This window comes from Gorilla gorilla, chromosome 4, assembly GCF_029281585.2.
Source record: "Gorilla gorilla gorilla isolate KB3781 chromosome 4, NHGRI_mGorGor1-v2.1_pri, whole genome shotgun sequence".
Taxonomy (NCBI): Eukaryota; Metazoa; Chordata; class Mammalia; order Primates; family Hominidae; genus Gorilla; species Gorilla gorilla.
The window spans coordinates 171956555-171973592 of NC_073228.2; the positions used below are offsets into that span (position 1 = coordinate 171956555).

General features: G+C 43.8%; 1 protein-coding gene across 47 annotated transcripts in view; it reads left to right on the top strand.

Moving 5' to 3' along the window:
- Positions 1–17038, top strand: part of TENM2 (teneurin transmembrane protein 2) — a 1282302-nt gene that overhangs the window by 1162893 nt on the left and 102371 nt on the right. The gene's annotated exons all lie outside the window — the stretch shown is intronic.

Below are 17038 nucleotides of genomic sequence, written 5' to 3' on the forward strand. Positions count from 1 at the left end.
GGGTTGTTTTTTTCTTGTAAATTTGTTTGAGTTCATTGTAGATTCTGGATATTAGCCCTTTGTCAGATGAGTAGGTTGCGAAAATTTTCTCCCATTTTGTAGGTTGCCTGTTCGCTCTGATGGTAGTTTCTTTTGCTGTGCAGAAGCTCTTTAGTTTAATTACATCCCATTTGTCAATTTTGGCTTTTGTTGCCATTGCTTTTGGTGTTTTAGACATGAAGTCCTTGCCCATGCCTATGTCCTGAATGGTAATGCCTAGGTTTTCTTCTAGGGTTTTTATGGTTTTAGGTCTAACGTTTAAGTCTTTAATCCATCTTGAATTGATTTTTGTATAAGGTGTAAGGAAGGGATCCAGTTTCAGCTTTCTACATATGGCTAGCCAGTTTTCCCAGCACCATTTATTAAATAGGGAATCCTTTCCCCATTGCTTGTTTTTCTCAGGTTTGTCAAAGATCAGATAGTTGTAGATATGCGGCGTTATTTCTGAGGGCTCTCTTCTGTTCCGTTGATCTATATCTCTGTTTTGGTACCAGTACCATGCTGTTTTGGTTACTGTAGCCTTGTAGTAGAGTTTGAAGTCAGGTAGTGTGATGCCTCCAGCTTTGTTCTTTTGGCTAAGGATTGACTTGGTGATGCGGGCTCTTTTTTGGTTCCATGTGAACTTTAAAGTAGTTTTTTCCAATTCTGTGAAGAAAGTCATTGGTAGTTTCATGGGGATGGCATTGAATCTGTAAATTACCTTGGGCAGTATGGCCATTTTCATGATATTGATTCTTCCTACCCATGAGCATGGAATGTTCTTCCATTTGTTTGTATCCTCTTTTATTTCCTTGAGCAGTGGTTTGTAGTTCTCCTTGAAGAGGTCCTTCACATCCCTTGTAAGTTGGATTCCTAGGTATTTTATTCTCTTTGAAGCAATTGTGAATGGGAGTTCACTCATGATTTGGCTCTCTGTTTGTCTGTTGTTGGTGTATAAGAATGCTTGTGATTTTTGTACATTGATTTTGTATCCTGAGACTTTGCTGAAGTTGCTTATCAGCTTAAGGAGATTTTGGGCTGAGACAGTGGGGTTTTCTAGGTATAAAATCATGTCGTCTGCAAACAGGGACAATTTGACTTCCTCTTTTCCTAATTGAATACCCTTTATTTCCTTCTCCTGCCTAATTGCCCTGGCCAGAACTTCCAACTTCCAACTCTTTTTTATATAAAACGTGCACATATGACATAAACAGCTATGTAGCATATCTTTGGCATTAAGGGAGAGGAATTAGAGGGGAAAAGGTCTAAAAAGGTTTCTAAGATGGGAGATAATGAAAAAAAAAGTTGAGAAATATTAACCTGGTAGAAGAGATGATAGATTGATCCATTTCTAGAGCCTCAACAGAAGTGGCCTCAAGCATCCTCAGGGAAGACACTGTTTCTTAGAAGACTCTGCCAACTCATGCTTCTGTCTTTATCGCCCCTGCCTGCTGGCTCATCTTATACCAAATCAGTTTGGACTGAAATAACCAGGCAGGCCAAATAATTGATTTGGTGCATGTTTTTAATTTACTGATTTACTGAATTCCCTTTTCAGAAAATACCACCTAACATTATTGAGTACTAATGACAGAAACGGCCGGTCCCATTGCTAAGTTCTCAGCGTGCCTCCTCTCTTCTAATCCTCATATCAGTTTTATGAGGTGAATACTATTAGCATCATCATTTCACAGGTGACAAAACTGACTCAGAGAGGTTAAGCAATGTGTGAAAGGCTTATCTGTCAATGAGAGGGGCCGGTGAGTGCTAAATCCAGGTTTACTTGACAGAAACCAGGCTTAATCATTGCACTTTGCCCCCAGGTAGTTGCAATGGGGTTCTGGGGAGTCCAGCAATGAAATCAGAGAATATGGGCATCAGGGGACCCCCCCTTCACCTGTCGGGAAAGTCATCCTCTGCAGGAGTGTGTCCTTGGTGATGGAGGACAATTCCCCTTTTCACTTTACCAGTGCCCCCCAGGCCAAAGAGTACACTAAATAATCTCCGATTCCAAAAATGACTCACTGCTACTCCGCATAGGTGTAGTTGGCCAACTTCCCTAAATTTAAGTTGACTTTCTATCAGAGTTCACATTTCCACCAACTTTTCATTAAATTAATTATTCAAAACAATTCAGAGTTAGCGTTCTCACAGCAACTGTAACTCTGCCATGACTAGATTAAGGCGTAAATTGAACAGCATGTTTTGCAATAAAGTTAATTTTATATTCACCAGAGAACTGAGTTATAGTTGCTGTGGGAACCATCATTTCGAATCTCTTGACTTTGGTGCATTTAAATTCTCAACCACAGCGTTGCACACGGTAGCATATTTTGCACGGACGTTTAATTTGCTTCACACCACGGCCTGGCTATCCTGAACTTGGAAGGCCTGTCAGAAATAAATATTGCAGCTTTCTAGCTTTCCCAGCCTTCTACTTATCCTATACCTATGACACTATACATAGAAACAGCCAAGAAACCAAAATGATTCCAATTTTATCTTGAAATTATCTGTTTGGGGGAAGCGAATTTCCTGAGAAGAACTGAGTCTCCGGCAATGTCAACTAAAGCAGGCAATGCCATTGCTTTTGTGTGCAGCCAGGATTCTCACCCAAGGATATTTTTGGTTCTGTGCTGTATTATTCAGTACACATGGGGTGACCTCTGAAAGCTCCAAGTCCTTGCATGTGCCATTAATCAAGCAGGCATGCACAGCCATACATCAGAACTTATTGGAGCTCCGGAAAAGCTAAGCAACATTTCCCAGAGCCACATAAAACCTGAGCATCCCTAAATCAAGACACATTGCAGGGCCTCTAAAAGGTGCGTTCAGCAGAACTGGAATAGAACTCAGGCTAAATGCTGGTGGTATGGAATTGGGAACATGTGCCAAGTAAAGACAGAGGCTTGTTTGGAAGGAATAGCAGAGGGAGATGAAACTCTGAGATGGTTAGAGATGCGAGCATTCCATCCACGAGGATTATCGATTTTTGTAGCTTTATTGGAAAAATTAGTCATGCTTTCTGCCTCCTGGGAATTGCTCTGCTGCAATTTGGGACTGTGTATGTGTGGAAACTGCAGGTTAGCAGCTGAGTACCAGCTCCCATTCACCGTTCAATTATCCATTTAGCTAGAATGTGACTTAGCAGAAACAGACTGCTGTTTTGCATGTGTAAGATGTATTTGAAAGGAGGGATTTTTGTTTCTCTGTAAATGAGAGGATTTCCAAGGAGAAGCTCTTGCCTTCCTAAGGGCACACTCATTATGCAAAATTGAAGAGTGGCACCTAACGAAAGCATAGGCCAGATTGTTGGAATTCTGAATACCATTCTACAAGCTTTCAAGAAACAGAAGTCTCTTATTTCTCATACTGTGCCACACATGAATGTACCTCCTGATCAGAACTACTGCAAAATTTGTAGATAAAGACCCTGTAATGATCAGAGGCCTCCCCACCAAGTCCTTGATCAGCTAAAAACTGTTTAAAAGAAAGTTTCAGAGAGCAGGATATGTTCACGATAATTCAGGGTTCCCTGGGCCACGTGGATGGGATGGGTAAGTGATAGATGGCTTTAGATTCATGATAAAGGTGGGCAGGGAAAATACCATGCCAGTCAGAGCAAAGAAAAAAGAGTGAAGAAACAAGGGAGAAACTGGAATGTTTTATTGCTTCTGTACAATGTAAAAAGTGCCATAAAACAATATAAAATATGGGCTCCTCTATGAGGTCGTTTGACACTTACTGTTTTGTGACCACATCTTCACAGGATTTAGACAGATTTTTGGTAAGGAATGTTTGACAGATTAATAAATAAATATAAATATATATGATAGATAGATAGATAGATAGATAGATAGATAGATAGATAGATAGATAGATAGATAGCACAAGCTTTTTAAGCATGTCTGAGTGTCCCATTCGGGTGGGTCAAGCTGGCCTATAGGGTTAAAGAGAACGCAAAGGAACTAAAAGACCAGGAGTAATAACCTGGGAGCATGCTTGGGTGGTTCAAAGAGACCCTATTGCCAAGAATTAGATGAAGCTGGCCGGATGAATGCAGCCTTAAGGTCTGGAGTCGCTGTGTTAAGAAAGGCGAGGCATTCATTTGCTGGAGCTGTTCATATGAGGTTGTCTGCCCTGACCCTGCAGATAGAGCTGCTGTGACTCAATGGTTCTCTCTGCTTCTCCACTCTCAGCCATGTCTGTCCTGATGCGGCACGATGCTCCCCTGTCACACTTTCCCTTCATCTCCACATGTTATTTTTAGTATGAAAAAGCAACTTGGAGAGGAGGGCAGAATCCTCACAAAATCCAGCTTCAGCAACCTCATCTGACTGCTAGTTCCAACCGAGGAGTCTGGTTTGCTGCATCAACAGGGGTAGTTGGTGGGGAGTGCTGTTTATAGACTGTATGTTTAATTGTCTGCTTTTGTGTCTCTAAAGCCTTCCCTTTCCGAGGCATGTGTAGGAAAACATAAACACATCTAGCATTAGCGGTGCCACAGAGAGTCACAGAGCAGGACAAATTTGTGCCCTGCCCAAGCCTCCACCCTGGCTTACCCAGATGGTCCTGATGGGTCCCTGCTGGCCAGATTCTAGATTCTGTCCTGGCCCCATCCTCTGTCTGTTCCTCACCCAGCACAAAGGGAGCCTTTAAAAACTCATGTCAGATCAGGCCACTCCTCTGCTCAAAAGCTTCCAATGACTTCTTTTCACTCAGAATAAAAGCAATATCCTTACAGTGGACTATGAGGTCCTACCCCTCACTCACTCTGCTACAGCCACACGGGCCTCCTCTCTGTCCTTCCAACACCCCAAGCACTCTCATGCCTAGGGGCTTTGTACCTGCAGTTTCCTCTGCCTGCGCTACTATCTCCCAAATATTGGTATGATTTGTTTCCTCCCCTCCTTTAGGTTTTTTGCTCAAACAACTTATCATCAAGGGCTTCCCTGACCACCCTATATAAGACAGTCACCTCCATCACACACAACCCCCTTGTGGTCCCCTCCCCCTACATTTCCCTATAGCAGTGATTACCATCTGACATACCATATTAATTTTTATTGTTTATTGTAGGTCTCCTCCCTGTAGAATGTGAGATCTTTAAGAACAAGACTTTGTCTCTTTCATTGACTACTCTATGCCCTTGTCTAGAAACTACCCGGTGCATAATAGGTGCTCGATAAATAATTATTGAATGAATGAAAGAATAAACTCATGAGTCTACAGCAGAAATGAGCATATTCTAATCATTCAGTAAATATTTGATGTGGGATTGGTATTTCTCCCTTGGAAGTCCATTTGTCCCCTGATTCGCACACACTGAACTCAAGGATTAGGGACAGAGCAGGAGACAGAAGCCAACACTCTTGACAGGGAGACCACCCCACCACTCAGGCAGGACGCCACGCGGGGGCTTCCCCAAGCAGGATCCTCATGGATCCTATTCTCAGCTTTAGAAATCCCATTTTGTTTCTGTTAACAGAGTGGATCAAGCTCTAGACTGACTCCATCACACTACCCAAATTCCCATCCAAACCTGAAATGGCCATTCAATAATTCACAGTGAGGAAACTCCACATCTCCTGCTCAGTGTATTCTCTCCCTAAAGGGAAATCTATATGGGAAATGAAGTTAAAAGCAGAAGATTTCTTGGGGAACAAGAAATCAAAGCAAGTAATATGATATTCTGAGTCTGCCTTCTCCCTGTACAGTCCTACCTGGCTAGGGGGGCGCAAAGTGCATGGGCTGAGAGTTGCACAGGACTGGATTCACACCCTCCCTTTACCACTTGCAGTGATTATGACCCTGGGAAAGTTAATTAACTTCTCTGAGCTTCAGCTTTTTCAGCCACAAATGATGATAATAATATGTATTTCATACCATCCTTGAAATGGCTCAGTGAAATAACAAGGATGTGAATTGCTGAGCATGGACAAATGGCAGGTGCTGTTGCTTGCCTCCCCTCTGTCAAGCCGGACACTCTCACCCGTGAACTGACCCTGGCTCTCTCTTGCTCCACCAGCTCCCTCTCCACATCCCAGGCAGACTACCCCTTTCTGTGGGCATGCTTTTCTGAGCCTGGTTGAGATTTCTAAGCCCTGCGATCCTTGATAATGTCACTCACACACCTCTTGCGTTTTAAGGGGAGTTCTATTGATAACTTGTCGCATGCATTATGTGCAGATCTTACTCATGTAACTCTCAGGAAATTACCTCATTTTTCTCATTTTCATTTACGTCTTTGGAGGGCACCTTTCTGGGGCTTTGCTGTATTGACTACACTGATCCTATTTTAAATAATAGCATTCAGTCCCTCCTCATAACCAATTCAAGTGCAAATCAAAGGCTTTCCTAAACCACGCACAGACCTTTCTGCCATCATTGGAGGACACTTTTAATAAAAACAACAACAATAGTAACAGGTATCTGTTGTAGAATATTTATTATGTGCCATGCATCATGGATTCTCTCATTTAAATGTCAGCGACCCTCTGAGGTTCTATTGCTCTGGTTTTGCAAATGGAGAAACTAAGGAATTGAAGAGCTTATGATTTTTGCCCAAGATCATGCAGCCAAAGGGTGAAGCCAAGGTTTGAACCCAGGCTGCCCAGATTCAGAGCCACTACCTTCCCTATTCCAAGTACTGCCACATGGTGACTGAGGTGACCTGATGCAGTGGCCCCAGGCAGCAGCAGAATCTGTTGGAAGCCCTAACATACCAAAACAAGTGACTTGGTATAAAAGTCTGCACCCTCTTTCTTGCCCTTGGGGCCTTCATCTCTGTCCCCACCTCTGCCTCTGGGACAGCCAATGAAAAGAGCCTAGTCCTCACTCCCTGTTTTCAATGATGACCAATGATCCCAGGCTGCCTCTTGGGGCACAAGATTTTCAGTGCAAAAACTTGGATCATCCAGGGCAAATTGGAAGGGTTGGTCACCCCAGTTGAGAACAGGAACTATAGAGCCATTGGCTGGTGTCAAATCCTGGCTCCACCATGAACCCACCCTGCTACTTTGGCCAAATTACTTAACTTTTCCATGCCTCCATTTCCTCACCTATAAAACAGGAATAATCGTTGTACCTACACCATAGGGTTGTTGCGACGATTAAATGAGCTAATGCATGAAGGGGATCTAAAAGTGCCAGACACAGAGAGATGTCCCTGTGAGGGGTTTGCTATTTTTGTGGCTATCATATAAAAAGCTTTCTAAAATCCAGAATTTCATCCTGGGGCAGATTCTTTGCCTAGCTCTTTTGAGATCTATTAGAAACATTTAGTGATTTCCTTACATTTCCTGAAGTTACACTAGGAGCAACAACAACAACAACAACAAAATGGCAATTTATGGTTGGCCTGATTTTACACTAGAGCCGTCAACCCTGCAGAAGTAACAAGTCCGTGCCCACAGGCCTCCTCGGTGTTATTTGTATTTTTATGACCCTCCTGTGGCTATGAGGATGCTCAGTGGGTGTAGAAATTGGATGGTTAAAAATAACAAATAAGAAATCAAAGTCGCGCTTTGTCCCTATTTCCATACTGGTAGGTACCACATTCATTATTTGCTGGACAGCTGTGGGAATAAGCTGCACAAGGTACAACAACTTGATTCACCTCCAAAAACCAAATTAAACCACTGGACTCTCTTATTATTGTTATCCCTACCTTTGTGTAACACTTGTCACCCTCCTAAGCTACCAACACGCCTTCTCTTCTACTCACTGGGTACCCTAGTCTGCCTCCTTCAGTCCAGAGGTATCTGCTTCTTACAAGTTGAAAGGCACAGACCCACATCCGCATTCATACACAGCCCCTGTCATCAGCTTGGTTTTGAACCCTGAGCTGCAACCAGCTGCTTCATTTGCTTAGAGAAGTGTCATCCTTCCAGAGGCTTGGGGTGTGGCCTGTGGGAAGCTTTTCCTTTTACCTGGCTGCTGAATCAAGAACACAGTGAAGCAGCAATGAAACAAAGCACAGTTTGTTTGTTTTTAATGTATTCATTCAACAGATATCTTTAATGCTCTAGGGTGGGAATTAGGAAAACAGCCATGAACAACTGAGCCAAAGCCTTTACACTTGAGGGGTTTGGAGGCTCCCAGGAAGATGGACATTGAACCGCTTGCTCTCATCATCCATTGCACATAGGAATCACCTGGGTAGCTTAAAAAAAAAAGGAAAGAAACTGATGTCTGGGTCGCATCCTCAGAGATTGTGATTTAATTGGGATGCAGTTTAACATGGGAATTTTTCAAGGCTCCCAGGTGATTTGAAAGTGCGGCCCAGTTAAGACCCGTTGCTTTAAACAAAGGGTTCATTAGAATTATGAGGAGTGCTACAGAGAAGGGGAAGGTGGTGCTATAAAAGCATGCAATGGAACAGGAACCCTGAGCTGGAAGCCAGGAAAGCCATTCCTAAACAAGGGCCAGCTAAGCACAAGGTGAATGGCTTTAGCCAAAGTGGGTGCAGGGAGTGTAGTTCAGAGAGACACATCTGGAAAAGCCCACAAGAAGAATCCAGGCTACAGAGAACAGAGGCAAATGTGATATGAGAAGACAGAAATGAGCAGGGCCAGATAATGCAGGGCCTTTGAGGCCCTTTTAGGGGTTTGGGACTTAATCCGAAAGCAGAGGCTTTCACATTGAGCAGGCGTCTGGATCCCGGGGGCTTGTTATAAATGCAGACGGCTGGGCCCCATCCCCAGAGGTTCTGATTCAGTAGCTCAAGAATGTGTATGTCTAACAAGTTCCCAGGAGATGCTGCTGCTGGTCCCAGGACCACACTTTGAGAAGCACTGCTCCAATCTAAAGCAATGGGAGAAACTCCCGGAGGATGTTCAGCAGGGGCATGGCATGAGTTGGGGTGCGTTTTAGCAACACGGTGCTATTCACCCCCATAACTCGCAAAGGTAATGTTCCAGGGAGATAAAGCAGGCGCCCCCAGGAAAGCACAGGCCGGGCTGGACTCCAGTGCAACCGGGTGATAACAGTTCAGTCAGAATTCACTGAGTAACTGACGTGGGATTTCCCTCCCAAGAAGAGCTATTTTGGTTACTGTTGCCTAAATTCTCCATTTCCTCGCATGATCACCTACTTAAAAAAAAAAAAAAATCTATTAATAAGAGCTTGAAACATCAAAACACCAAAAAGTAAGATACATCTTCCTTTCTCCTTTTTTTTTTTTTTTTTTTTTTTTGAGACAAGGTCTCGCTCTTTTGCCCAGGCTGGAGTGAAGTGGTGCGATCTTGGCTCACTGCTGCAACCTCCACCCCCCCAGCTTTAAGCAATTCTCCTGCCTCAGCCTCTCAAGTAGCTGGGATTATAGGTACCTGCCACCACGCTCGGCTAATTTTTGTATATTTAGTAGAGACTAAACAACGGGGTTTCACCGCGTTGGCCAGGTTGGTCTCGAACTCCTGACCCCAGGTAATCCACCCGCCTCAACCTCCCAAAGTGCTAGGATTACAGGCGTGAGCTACGGCGCCTGGCCCCTTTCTCCTCTTTATTCAAATGTGAAAGGATTGTTTTTACTGTTTTTACAAGTTCATCATTTTTCTGCGGCCAAGGCTGAGCCTACTGCCTTCCTTGTCCCATGCAGACAGACATGGTGCTGATCAGTGAGAATCCAGGTGCATCCAGAAAACGTGCAGCCTAGACAGCTGGAGGCAAATTTATATGACCTCATGGAAGCTCTGCTGTTTCCGTTGCTGTTGGGGTTGTGGGGAGTGATTTCTGCCTTAGGAGCAAAAGCCAACCAATAGACCATGGAAAGGATCACTGGCCTCCCAACACCCCAACCCAGCATCCCCCATACCTGCATCTACACAAACCCTTAAAGACATACAGACACCACTGAAACAAAGAGGAGCATCTGCCTCTCTCAATGTGCCACATCTTTTCTAACAAAGCAGAGTCAGCTGTGGACGTGCAGGTTCATGGCTGCGTGTCCACGCCAATTTGTGCCTAGAAACAGAGTCCCCGCACAGCTCCCTCCCGCACACACGGGCGAGCAAGCGGGACAAGCCCTGCCATTTTCCAGAGACCAGAGACCAGAGACCAGGGTGATTCTTTGGCAGCCGGTCTTCCAAAACTAGTTGGAGATTTTCGCCAGAGCACCTCGAAGCATCAGATCAATTTTCTGAGCATTTGCCACTGCTGTTCAGTATAAATGGCTACCTGAACCCCTGGTGATCCCCGATCTCCAACACCTCAGCTATTTTCAACTACAAAGAGCTCTGGAATGTAATGGCAGACTCTATTATTAAATAATGTCCAGTGTATGTGTGCTCTTTAATTCCAACAATGCACAGCTCCAGGAAAAAAAAAAAGAAAAAAAAAAAACAGCGATATTTAGAACAGTTGGTGAAGGGGGGGGGGGGTCCCTAATTAAGTTAATATTCAAAAGCACAATTCTTCCCAAGAGAAAGGGCCCCCATGTAGTCTACCTTCGTGTCTCCTGCACCTCATAATTGCCCTTAGCTCCAGTGGGTTTTCTTCTCACTCAGCCAGTCCAATGTGGTATTGCTGGAGTTTTGGCTGGTGGTCATTGGGAGAATGAGAATTTCTTAGGCTGTGACACAATCACACATGGAGGACACTTGATGAACCTTCATTTTTTAACTTGAAAAAGGATGGGTTCTTGTTTTTTTCCCTGATCTCAGAGTCAGGCAAAGAGAAATGACCTACACTTCAGCCTATGCGCTAAAGGGAAAGCTTACCACTAATTATAATATCTGTCATAACAACTATATAGACACTGACAACAATTAGTGCCACTATCTACTGAGCACTTACAACGTGCCAAGCTCTGTTGAAATATTTAGCTTTATCATTCCATTTATTACCTCTGGCATCTGTAAAAAAAAAATTGTAAGTACGGTCTTGTGACCATCCCTAAATTATTCGATCGGCACATATTTCTTGAATGTCTGTTATGTGCCAACTGTTCTTCTAGACCCTGAGAATATCTCAATGAACAAAAGAGGCAAAACTTTCTGCCTTTCTGGAAGTTGTATGCTATTGGAAGAGAAAATAAATAAGATTAACAAGTAAAATACACCATTTTACAAACAGGCTGAGGCTCAGAGAGGTGGATCTACCAGCCCAAGCTCACACAGACAGTAAGAGAGACATCCAGATTCCATTCCCAGAACTCTGACTCCAAACCAGGTTAAGGTTTTCCCCATAGTTGAAATTTAAAAAAACAAAACAAAAAAAAAAAAACACTTTTTTTTTCACCTCAGTTTAACTTAGGGTGTAAGTTCTCTCCTGATGGTCTCTTGAAGCAAGCAGGGACATCTGGCTTCTCTGGCTTTCCCTGTCATCTGTCTACATTTCCATGCAGCCTGTTTTATGTTTTTACTTGCATTTCCATCTGGATAGGGTATTGCCCTTTATGCTTTTCTTAGGCATGCTTGATGTTGAATATTAAAATCCTATTTCTCTCTTCGTACCCCTCATGCATTATTAGCCACTTATTTCTACCTTTAAATTGCTGCACATGGCAGAACATTTCTTGATGCTTTTTTAGAAAAGCCTTTTATGGTAATTATAGCTTTCTTCAAGTGCATTTATGCTTCCCTTTTTACCGTGCTGTAGACATTACTTTGTTCATGCCTAATTTTTGTTAAGGCAAAAAGCCTGCCTACCTGGTAACTGTGTGGACAGACTTTTTTTTTCTAGTGGTTGGAATTTTATGTGTAGAACCTTGGAAACTCTCTCATTTCCACTCTGCCAAAGGCATCGGATTCAGCCAGAGTTATTCGTTCATCATTTCCCCCAACTACTTATTGAGTACTGGCAATCCAAGAGTAAACAAACTAGACATGGTCCCTCCCTGACAGTTTTACACCATAGCAGGAGCACCTGGGGCAGCCGTTCGGTTCACAGTAGGGGCACCATTCAAAATGTAGGTAATGACAACGGGCACATTTATTATGACACTTTTCCAGCAGGTGACAGTAAAATGTCTTAAGGAAGGGCTGCTACATGGCCTAGCGAGCATCAAGGAGGTACCAGCCAATTGTGATACAGCGGGGCGGGTAGTACCACATAAAGGAAAGGATAAAGATGCCATGACCGGTGCTGCTGGCATGAGCTTGGGAGCTTTGTAAAAGCTTCCAGGAGGAGGTAACTTCTGAGTGGGGATTTGAAGGATGTATTGAAGTTAGGGAGGTGAGAAAAGTGAAAAGGAAAGGCCGAGTGGCTTAAGTCTAACCAAAGCCTAAAGTGATATTGAGATAGGCTGATGTGGTAAGAGTCAGTTCATATGAAGTCAGCAAGCCCAGTTAAGGACTTCAGACTTTACCCATGGGTCAATGGAAAGCTATTGAAGTGTTTCCAGCAGTGTCCAGAATGTGAGAGATGGATGATGGTACAAGATTGGAGGCAGGGAGACCAGTTAGGAGGTTTCGACAAGCATCTGGACCAAAGATGAGGGTGGCTGGGGTTAATGTGGTGGCAGTAGGGGTGGAAGTAGAGCACAGATTCCAAGATATTTAGGAAGAAGGACAGATAGGAGTTCTTGCAGTTAAGAGGAAAATTAGGCAGAACTTGGCTGGAATTAGATAGAAGAGACAAGAGAAGGTAGGAGAGGAGGGGAATAATTAAGAATGCCTCCAAGGTTTCAGTGGTGGGCAATGGGGTAGATACAGGATGTGCCATGCACTGCTCAAGGGGTCAGAGTTTGTGGGGAGGAAAGGTAAAGAGTCAGAATTCTTTTGAGTTTGAGGTGCTTATGAGTGTACAGGTGGGGAATAGATGGCTATGTGGAGATGCAAGTTGGAGTTCAGGTCTAGAGGTCAGAAGACTGGAGTTGAAGATTTAGGGGCCATCAGAATATAAGGGTGTGGGTTGTTTTGTTGTTGTTGTTGTTGTTGTTGTTGTTGTTGTTGTTGTTGTTGTTGTTTTGAGACCGAGTCTCACTCTGTCGCCCAGACTAGAGTGCAGTAGCACAATCTTGACTCACTGCAGCCTCTGCCTTCCGGGTTCAAGTGATTCTTCAGCCTCAGCCTCCTGAGTAGCTGGGATTACAGGCACCTGCCACCACTCTCAGCTATTTTTTGTATTTTTAGTAGACATGGGATTTCACCATTTTGGCTAGGCTGGTCTCGAACTCCGGACTTCAGGTGACCCACCCACCTCGGCATCCCAAAGTGGGTTTTTTTTAAATCCCAAATTTCGCATCAGCTCTCTCTCTATAGGTTGGAATATGACAGAACTAGCCCATTAATATCACTGGCATCCTTGAAAATTCTCCCTGGGAAGAGGACTTTTGATCTCAGAGAGGAAGTTTCTATTATCTTCTCATGATCCTCAGAAGAGTTTATAGATATGAGGCAGGCAGACAGAAAAGATATAGTGCCCCCCGATTGTTTTTATTCATTCAAGCACCTTCTATGTGCCTAAAACCAGGCCAAGCTCTGGGATCCAACAGCAAACAACCAAATCTTGGATCTCATGGGGGTTTATGTCTAGGGCTAGGTTTCTCAACCTTAGCACAGTGAACATTTTGGGCTGTATCATTCTTCATTGTGGAGCCTGTCCTGTGCATTGTAGGATGTTGAGCAGCATCCCTGGCCTCTACCCACAAGATGCCAATGGCACCCTCCTCAAATTGTGACAATCAAAAATGTCTCCAGACTGGGCACGGTGGCTCATGCCTGGAGTGCTGTAATCCCAGCACTTTGGGAGGCCAAGGCAGGCGGATCACTTGAGGTCAGGAGTTCAAGACCAGCCTGGCCAACATGGTGAAACTCCATCTCTACTAAAAAAAAAAAATGTGTGTGTATACATATATATATATATATATATATATATATATATATATGTATACACACACATATATATGTATACACACACGTATATATATACATGTATATATGTATATATACACATATATATGTACGTGTATGCATATATATATATATATATATATATATATATACACACACACAAAATCAGCTGGATGTGGTGGCATGCACCTGTAGTCCCAGCTACTCAGGAGGCTGAGACAGGGGAATCATTTGAACCTGAGAGGCGGAGGCTGCAGTGAGCCGACATTGCACCACTGCACTCCAGCCTGGGCAACAGAGTGAGACTCCGTCTCAAAAAATAAAAATAAAAAATAAAAAAGTGTCTTCAGACAATGCCAAATGTTTTCTGGAGAGAAATAGGGAGACAAAATTGCCTTAGTTGAGAACCACTGGTATAGGGTCATGATAGAACCTTTAGTCTCCAGGCAGCCAGCTCTCTCTAGCTCCATAAAAGAGGAACCAAATGGGTATGCTTTAAGGGGCTTTATATTGGTGGTCTTGGAGACAGGCAGTACCAGCCTGAAATCCAGAAGACTTCCTATAGGAGACTTCTTGGGTGCCCCAGTATAAGCCCATTAGCCCAATCCAACTTCAGTTATAGCATCCTCTCCAGAGAAAAGCCTCTACCTCATACCCATTTTGCCCTCCAGACTAATTACTTCCTAGGTTTTGTTTTTCCTTAAGCAGAAGCTGGCTTTGCACTTTACAAACACAAAGGATCACTTCCTCAGAAGGCCACCAGTAGAATGAACTTGTGCTGGGGTTAGCTTGGGGTTGCCTAGCAACGCCATGCACCTACCAGGGCTGTTCTCTTCCTCTTCAAGCTAAAAGCAAAGTCCTGTCCGTTAATTACCAGCTGCCCTGAAACTTCTCAGAGATTTGCCAGCTTCCTACTGTTCGTGTTTTCATCTTCCTCATGTGATGTGGAGAAAACCTGCTACTGTGGTCTGTTTATTTCACTTCAGTTGGTCGGCAGGGGAAGGTTGGGGAGGAAGCAAGAGAGGAAGAGAAGGGGTTGAAAAAAAGCCTCATTCAATCTAGGAATATATGTATTTTGAGTGCGTATCTCTGACTGACACGCTAGTGTTTTTTGCAGATTTAAATTTGATGTAGCGGACGTGGGTTTCCTATACAATGAGGCTTCTTCTGTTGACACATTGGACATGAATTTAGTCAGACATGAGACCTCAAAGTAGCTAAATAACAAAGCTCCACCAAATGGATACCGTGCTGAGCAAATGTTGGTAGGTCTGTCATTTAGTGTATTTTCCGTGATCCATTCCCCAAAACTCTACCAGTAGAAATTGTTAAAGCTGAAGGTAGCTGGAGGTTGGAGAAATTCTCTTTTCCTTGAGAACCTGTGAAATGTCCCTTGGTCTTTTCCTACTGAGCTCATTTTGTTCCTGCAGAAATGTTTGTGGCATTTCTCTGCAACTGGGGATGGCTTTCCCTCCACACACCGTCTCACGGTATGAAGTGAACAGGGGTTTTCCAGGCAGGACCGCAGTCAGGAAAAGCATGGAAATGTGAATCTGGGCTTTGTGAGGAGAGGTGTGTAGACCAAACAAGCCTTTCCAGGTATGCAAACACTGGTGCTTTACTTGCCTGCTGGACTTAGTGCCAGGCTGTGCAACAAAAGAAAACGGATTCCCTGGTAAGAGTCTCCTTATTTGCCCTCTCAAGACAGCTTGGCTTCTCTAGGGACTGGCCCACATAGGTCTCCTCTGCTGCATGCACTCCTTGCTCAGATCCTAATCCAATACCACCTTCTGGAAAGGATGAGAGGCAGCAAGCAATGAAGAGTGAAACTCCTCTTCCTAAAGAAGTAAAGCTTAATTGTATACCCTTGAGACCTTGCTTCTTAGGAAGATGCCTTTAAATTCCCACCACTGGCCAGGCATAATGCTTCATGCCTGTAATCCTAGCACTTTGGGAGGCTGAGGCTGAGGCTGGAGGGTCATTTGAGGCCAGGAGTTCAAGACTAACCTGGGCAACATAGCAAGACCCCATCTCTACTAAAAATTAAAAAGAAAAAATCGCTGGGCATGGTGGCGCACACTTGCAGTCCTAGCTACTCAGGAGGCTGAAGCAGGAGGATCACTCAAGACCAGGAGTTCAAGGTGGCAGTGAGCTATGATCATGCCACTGCACTCCAGCCTGAGTGATAGAGTGAGACCCTACCTCAAATTCCCACCACTGCCATATGCACATATTAGGTTTATCAGCATTCTCATAAGGGGTACTCAAGAGAAAAGAAGGAAGATGCTAGGTGAAGGCCTCTGGAACACCGGAGAGAGGAGTAGGGGAGATGCATGCTTTTGATCCACAAGATTTGGGCCAGGAAGGTTTCAAATCAATTACCTCCATCATTACAAAGCTTTTTATCCTCTGCCATGGCCCAATCCAGCCTGCACTTTATGTAGTTTAAAAATAGATGTAGAAAAAAATGGAAACAGAGATGGTGGCAGAGGTAGAGATAGGACTCGAGATAGATATTCAAGGAAATTACTTTCTGGGGAAAAGTAAATTAATGGTCACTGGGGTATATTTAAATTAAGTAAGAAAACATATCCCAAGTGCACAACTCTGCAAATTTACTAGAAGTCATCGCATTGTACACTTAAAACAGGTGAATTTTATGGTGTGTAAATTATGCCCCAATAAAGCTGTGAAAAGAAAGAAAAATGAAAACGTGTCTAGGAATTCTTGCCAGCACGTAGGTTTTGTGAGTGTGGCCACATCCTAGTAGTTCTCTGCTTCTCTCCTACCTGTTATAAAGAGTCACGGAGGCTCTGCTAGTGAGACCTTTCCCATGTCTCTTTAATGTACCTCCTTTCTCCACTTTTCTCCCCCAGTCTCCCTTTGTCCAAACTCAGGTCAGGAGAGTGCTGGCTGCAATTGTTTTGGGTCCTGGAGTAATTAGAAAATTACATAGGCAGCTGATTTTGCACAGGCACGTAAGCACATGCATACACACACACACACACACACACACATACACACACACACATCAATAAAGGAAAAGAAATCCACAAAATAAGAACTACTCCTACCCCACCACCCTTCCCCAAGCACATATATTTTTTCTTCTATCTTTCCCCGATTCCTGGCACCTAGCATCTATCCCCTCCACAGCCTTCGAATCCTGCAGTATTTTTAAATTGTGCCATAAATAGGTTGAGTGATAAGCAGCCAACATCTTTAAG